Below are 7,750 nucleotides of genomic sequence, written 5' to 3'. Positions count from 1 at the left end.
ACACACATTAAAAATAAAAGGAGCAAATAATCATCTCGCTCCCCCTGCCCCCCCCCAAAAAAAAAAGAAAAAAAAGAAAAAGAAGCTAAAAAGAAATCTATAAGAACAAAAAACACCTGGATTCTAGACGTGGCATTAAACCATAAAATAAAATAAAACCAATTGGGCGACCAGATCAATTACCAACCCACCCCGGATGGAGGTGGTGGGCATGAACAGTACAAAGACGGCAGACCTTCCAGTCAATATTGACACAACATCTTAAGTTAACAACAACATCTGCCTCCCTCTCGATATCACGCACGGCGAATTGGATTCTGGCATAGTGACTTACTGCCTTGACACGGGCTCTGATAGAAGCCTGTTGTGGCAGTTTGTATTTAAGTTTTGCTCTCCTTCGAGAAGTGAAGCAGAAGACTTTTTATTGAATATCTTATCGATTGACCCGTTCTCAGATATCTTTTCGGGTATTTTGAGACACATCGACACAATGACAATTGCATATTTTCAACAAAGAAAATCACGAGGGAAGCGATAGTGAGCTACTTCACGCTGACTAACGGGACATGTGGACTATACTTTCTTATAATGATGACACTGTAATTCAACATCAGTTACTTTATTACAACTTTATATGATCAGAACATTTGAAATACATATTAAGAGAAGAATAGTCCAGGTCTGAAAAAATGTACTCGTAAATATTTTGCACCCCCATCGACACAAGTTAAGTTCGATCATTTAAGTGACAGACTATTTCGAATCTACCTGTAAGGGACAACCGGGCTGAAAGGAGGGTTACCACACTCCAGCAGACAGACTGAGATACTTCATTAAAAAGATTCGAACTGACATCCTCTGCGTACACGAAAGCAAAGTGCCTGACCATTTCACCACAGCAGATGGTGGTAAGCAATAATGTAAAAGAAAAGAAGGGTGGACGGGAGATCATGCGCGTCGTATTGACTAATTAAGATTGTTCTCTTCGACAATGGAAGAGGAAGGTGTTCTTAGCTGCAGTGACAGTTCGGACGACCATACACGTTGGTTTGTATTACTCTAGCCCACCTAGGCTGCTCCACCGTCTGGAGTATAATGGTTCAATTCTTACCAAAATAAAAAAAACAACACCCCCACTCCCCAAACAAACAAACAAACAAACAAACAAACAAACAGACCCGCAATACACTAATTGTAACATAAATAATAAATTTATTATATCATTAGTTAATAATGGAAGCAATGAAGAGAACGAGAAGAAAAAGAATGAAGTAAAGACCCCGAATCGCCTCAAGGAGCCATCTATCTCCTCCCAGTTTTTAACCACCACAACGTTTATTGAGGTCTCCTCCGAAACATGGCGCCGCCGGGACAAAGGGGAAAAAACCACTGTCTCTCAGAACAGACTGGAGAGTCAATGTTTACCAGGCTGTAGAGGCATTGACAGATTCGATGGGAGTTGGCTCCCCTCTTTACTCCCTGGGTTGTAATCAATATCGGTGGCCCCTAAAGGCTTACAGGGGAGGCGTGTTTCTTTTGGTGGCTGATAGTTAATTCTGTTTGAAGGCGGGCTCGACTGGCTATTCCCAGACGGTCAGATCTACGTATCACTTACCGGAGCACTAATCGTCTACTGCATGATGGAGACGTTTTGCAAACTACCATTTGGCTTATAAAGACGCTGGGTTTAGCTAAATGAGCACTTGCATCGGCATCCATAGATCCCAGAACAGATCCTTGCCAGAATCTAAAGTGATATTTCACAGACATTCTGAGTCTCTCCGTGGTACTGACTCAGCTCTATTGCATACTGACGTAAGAATATAAGCGGCACTGCTTTAATAACTAATCTGTGAGGATTAAGTCGAGCTGTACCACAAGAACTATAAAATAAACATTTACAAAGCTTTAATATAAAATAAACCATACCAAAGAACTTTACAAAGTACATTTGTCGCTGCCGTCATCTCACTGGTACAAAAAATGGAGGCTGCCGTATCTAATTTACAGGATGTCTTCAAGTACTTTCGAGTGTTTACCTAGCGGTCGTTGCTTTGCCGATGTTTTGGGTGCGACAGTAAAGTGGATCTCCACTACTTTACCATATTCAAGCCAGGTAAGTAGAGCTTTGAAGATGAGTTCAAAAGGTCAGACCGCAAGAGGATTTAAGACTATAACGCAATCGCAAGAGAATTAAGATGATATATATATATATATATATATATATATATATATATATATTATTGTTACATCTGAAAGAACTTAAAAGATACAACCCCAACAAAGTTATAGAGTAATCAACGAATAACAGATATTATGTACATGAGATGTGGGCGGTGGGCGGGTGTTCTGGTGTGGTTGGCTCCTCCTTTCCTTATCAAACATCTATCGTCCTGATCTGTCCTCCTCGCTGTACGTCACTATCTAGCACCAGCTCTACGGCACCTATTTGTATTGCAAGTGCCGTGATACTCTAACAATAGCTGCTGTGCACGAGTAGAAGTAGCTAAGAAAAAGGGTGAACAAGTAAGAAAAAGGAAGTAGTATATTATGCTGAAGGCCAGATGGCCAGAAAGACACAGAAATGAATCAGGAGCTGACTGGTAGATCATTGTACAAAGAATAAAAGAAATACCTAATTGGAAAGAAACAAAAAAGAAAACTACCAACCCCCTTCCCCCAACCCCCTCCCTACAAAACACCCCCTCCCTACAAAACACAACAACAACAACAACAACAACAACAACAACAACAACAACAATAACAACAGAACCCAGCACATAATTCTCAAACTCAAAGTGTCACTTTTCCAACTCCACATCATTGATAATGGGCTCAAACATTTCCCCAACCATTCCTAAAATAAAGGTTACATTCTTAATTGCTTTCCTTCTTCCTCATACACATCTCGGGTCAAGTAGCCAACATCATGATTCCACATACAGAAATTACAATGCCTCAACCCAATGACGTCAATCCACATTTTCTGAAGACCATCAATACGGTTACATCATAAATCCTCGGGGCAAAAACCTGTAAAGCATAGGGGTTCCGGAAATAAATACAGGCGGAAAGGGGAAAAAATAACTACTTGTACTTAGTTTTCCTCCAGCAACGTTCATTTAGGTGTGCACGACTCCGCCTGACCAAACTAGCAATTAGCACAACAGCGTATTTGCAACAAAGAAGAAACCGTACCTTCTATCAAGAAACATGTGGTTCTCAAACTGACATATTTACGCTAGCTATCTGAAGAACTGGTGACCACAGGTTCTCCCACTTCCTTCATATAATATTATACGTAAAACCTACTCTCCAAACCCCAGACGAGTGAACGTGGTAAATTATTGCTGAACACGAGACTATAATTGTTGCTAGGCAACGAAAATCATGGCGCTGATGTTATTAGCAGTGTGCCACGGCATAGAGAACTGAACAATGACTCCACGATTTGGGATTTAACCGAACGAAAAGTACGCGTCAAAGGAAAAGAATCAAACATAAAGTTGCTTTTGTTTGAACACCGGCAACTGGATGAAGAACTCTTACAAAACAGTTGTATCTTTCCATTAAAATAAGACACTTGGAGAAAGTAAAGATAGAAACACCGAGTTGTGTGTCTAGGTAAGCCAGTTATTAAAAAAATTATATCTTAGAAATGAAAACTTACGCGCAGTGCAATGTGTGTGTGTGTGTGTGTGTGTGTGTGTGTGTGTGTGTGTGTGTGTGTGTGTGTGTGTGTGTGTGTGTGTGTGTATGTGTGTGTATAGGCATGTGTGTGTGTGTGTGTGTGCGTATGTGTGTGCGTATGTGTGTGTATGTCGTGTATGTGTATGCCTGTGTGTTTGTGCGTGTGGGAGGGATACGTTAGGGTAAGATGGATAAAGGGCGAGAGGGGAAAAGGGGGGGGGGAGAGAGAGAGAGAGAGAGAGAGAGAGAGAGAGAGAGAGAGAGAGAGAGAGAGAGAGAGAGAGAGAAAGAGAAAGAGGGGAGAGGGAGAGAGAGACGGAGAGAGAGAGAGAGAGACAGAGAAGGAGAGAGGGAGAGAGAGACAGAGAGAGAGACAGAGAGAGAGACAAAGAGAGAGACAGAGAGAGAGAAAGAGGGGGAGAGGGAGAGAGAGACGGAGAGAGAGAGACAGAAGGAGAGAGAGAGACAGAGAGAGACAGAGAGAGAGAGAGAGACAGAGAGAGACAGAGAGAGAGAGAGAGAGAGAGAGAAAGAGAGAGACCCTTTGTGCGACTTAGCAACATTTTCAAAAACAAAATGATTTTGGACCGACACCAAATTTGCTGACAATTCACCCCGAGTCGGTGAAAGATAAATAAATCTTCCAGGGGTCTTCTGTTTCGCAAAACATCTTTTCACAAAATAAAATTCAACGTCTCACCCGTTTGAAATGCTCTACTTTATCCTCCATGTCGTCATCTGATAGTTCTGATAGGGTGAGAGAGAGAAAGAGAGAGAGAGAGAGAGAGAGAGAGAGAGAGAGAGAGAGAGAGAGAGAGAGAGAGCGAGAGAGAGAGAAAGAGAGAACTGGAGAGCATGCAGTCCAAAATTTATTTTCTGAATTGTGTGAAAAGAGAGTTAACTGAATTTTCTTTAATATTTTTAAAAACATTCTTTATCCTCTCATCCACAAACTCTTTTTTGCAAGGTTATAATATTCGTTCATATATCCAAGGGCTGCGAATATTGATAAAAAGGAGATTGATGATGGTGATTATGAAGAAAGGTACTTTGGTTTCAGCAAGAGGTTTACGGCACTTATAATATGAATAGGTCGTGCAAGTGCCCAAAATTAGTTGTGTTACTTGAGAGTGACATTCAGAGAAGAGAGGAGGGAGAGATAAGGACAATAGATGTTTTATAGGAAGGAAGGAACAAAACACATCAAAACATCCAGCCACAAGGAGAGGAATAAGGTATCGACAAGCAACTGTCACTATGACGATGATGACGATGATGATGATGATGATGCTGATGATGATGATGATGATGATGATGATGATGATGATGATGATGATGATGATGAAGATGACGATGGTGATGATGATGATGATGGTGTTTTGGGGGTTTCAAATGTGGAAAATGAACCCCCTAAAAGGGGCAGCGGCAGCGGTGAAAATGTTTATAAATAGCTTGAAACAAAATAGAAGTATATTTTGTTCCTAACTTACGGTAGAACGCCAAAAGGCGGTACAGAATGTTCTTGTATACTAACACCCAGCCTGTGAGCAAGCAGACCCGTGATTGATGTTGAACCCAAGGTACGTCATATCATGTATCTACCTCAGTCAGTCCTTTGATCTCGTTTCCATGGCAATGGCGGTCGTTATCTCTTCCCCTTGTGAATATATCTTCGGCTAGTTAAACAGAACATCGAGCAGATTTCAAAGTTAAAAGCGAAACAGCAGCAACTTATTCATTCTCTCTTTCTCCTTCTCTTTCTTGTCTATCTCTCTCACTTCTGACGACAGACAGCATACACGATTGAACCTTGTAGGCTAACGCCCCCCGTAGACAGAGGTGTCATAATATATGCATATATGTATATATATATATATATATATATATATATATATATATATATATATATATATATATATATATAATATAGTATATAGAGCGATGTCGCTAAATGTGAACCATAATTTCAATCACCTCAGCAAAGTAGTTCTTCAATAGTGACAAGAAAATCACAAAGTCGAACGTTTACAGATTCGAACGCACAAGTTTTTTACTTCGGGTACAATGGGCGTTTGGGGACTAGGGATGGACTAACGACAGTAACAGTAGTCAGTCTAGTCTTCTCGTGCCATCAGGACAGGTTTCCCCGTATCTTTTGAGGTCAGTTCCTGGCAGCAGAGCAGAACGTAAAGTACTTCCGAGGTGATGAGATTAGTCTTCTGTGAGTGTTTACTTTGATGTCAAAGGCCCCACCCCTGCTGTGCTTCAGGACACACGTTTTTGAGTTAAAGAAGACTACTTAGAAACACTCGCAACTGAGAGCTGGTCACAAAAACCAGAACATGAGCCAAATTCAATCTGAACAAAAAAGAAATAGCAAAACAAAACATCCCCCCCCTAAAAAAACAACCTCCCCTCAACCCTCCTCCCCCAACAACTGAACAGTACTCTCAATAAAGTAAAAAGAAACAAAACAAGAAGAACTATAACTTCAAGACTGTGTCCGTCTTTTTCTTGCCCTATTGACTTTTTTACACAACGAAAAAAAGTATGGAAGCCCGAGAACCTCGCCCCCACCCCTCCCTCCATTTTCCAAAAGAAAAATTATTTTAAAAAAACCCCCAAAAACCCCCAACGAAAAACAAATCCAATACAGAACATCATAAAAGTAAAATCGAACAACAGGGGGAAAACATAATTTAACAAGTTTGTTCCCGAAGTAGGCAAGTCTGAAAAACCAACGCTGGTTTTAGATAACGCTTCCTTCCGAGTCTGCACCTTTTCTTTGGACATCTACATCTGAATCCTTGTTCCACACCCCTCACTACAGCGTTTAACAAGAGAAACGCTGATCCTTCTATGCATTTTTTGCCTTTGATTTTGATTTTCTAGGCTTTAGGTGGTGTCGGTAGTTCAGTGGCTAGGTTGCCGGACCCGTAATCGTGAGATTAGAGGTTTGGAGGCTCAAACCACAGCTCAGTCCGACGGTGTGTTCTTGGGAAAGACACTTTTATTGAATTTCCCTTCCGGCCCGGTCCTTTCAGAGATGAACGTTAAACTCAGGGGGCCCGCCTCTTAAATATACTATTAGTGTTGAGAGAGGCGTTAAACCGATACCATTTCACCATTTTCACCAGGCTTTTACTGCAGTAGTTTATTAAAGACCAAATAAAAGCAGAAAAAAAAGAATCGGCATTCTGTGCGTCACCAGGAAGAAGTGATTGGCGGCTGGCCTTTCAGAGGAAGTGGGAAGCTGACAGTAATCTTCACACGTCTTTACAATGCAATTAATGCGCTTTCAACATTTGAGCTGCCTTTCAGAGAAGCTCACGCTTCTGTTGGCTGAACGTCATTGTATTGATTTCTTTAAAAAAAACAAAAATAGAAACACTGAGTTCGTCACCGAAGCTGAATGGAGAGGAATATTTACAATGTCATTTATATTGGTTTGTGAACCATACATTCACATTATGACAGTCGAATGAATAAAAAGTACACTTACATATTATTGATTAAACCGATGCTTTTGATCGTTATCGCTTTAAATGTTATTTTGAGTCATCACACGACTTTGCTAGTTTTTCAGAGGCAGCCTTGTCAGTACCAGCTCTAAAATATAAGGTACGAGTATTTTTAAAACGCTCCATTAACGCATTATGCACGGGTCGAAGAAGGGAGCTTGTAGGAAGAAGGAGACACAACATACACTCACGTATCCCAATAGATAAGATGTTTTCACACAATAAGTCATAGTGTAAAAAGACTATATTGCTACAATATTAATTCGGTGGCTAGAGCACTAGTAAAAACTGAATAGAGCTCTACTGCACTCGTCACTGCCAAGAATGTGGCCCATCACAAACTAATTATTTATCTTTCTGTCTATCTGTATTCTTCTCTCTTCCTCTCTCCCCAACTCATCTATGCAATATCTATTTATCAATATCTGTTCTGTCCTTTACATTTATTTCTCATAATACACACGTACTTTTTCCCTGATGTCCGAAAAAAAGAGAAAAAAATGCCCCTCCCCCCCTCAAAAAATAAACAAAAAGCTCCC

Source organism: Aplysia californica, unplaced genomic scaffold (assembly GCF_000002075.1).
Source record: "Aplysia californica isolate F4 #8 unplaced genomic scaffold, AplCal3.0 scaffold00499, whole genome shotgun sequence".
Lineage (NCBI taxonomy): Eukaryota > Metazoa > Mollusca > Gastropoda > Aplysiida > Aplysiidae > Aplysia > Aplysia californica.
This window is presented reverse-complemented; position numbering follows the sequence as displayed.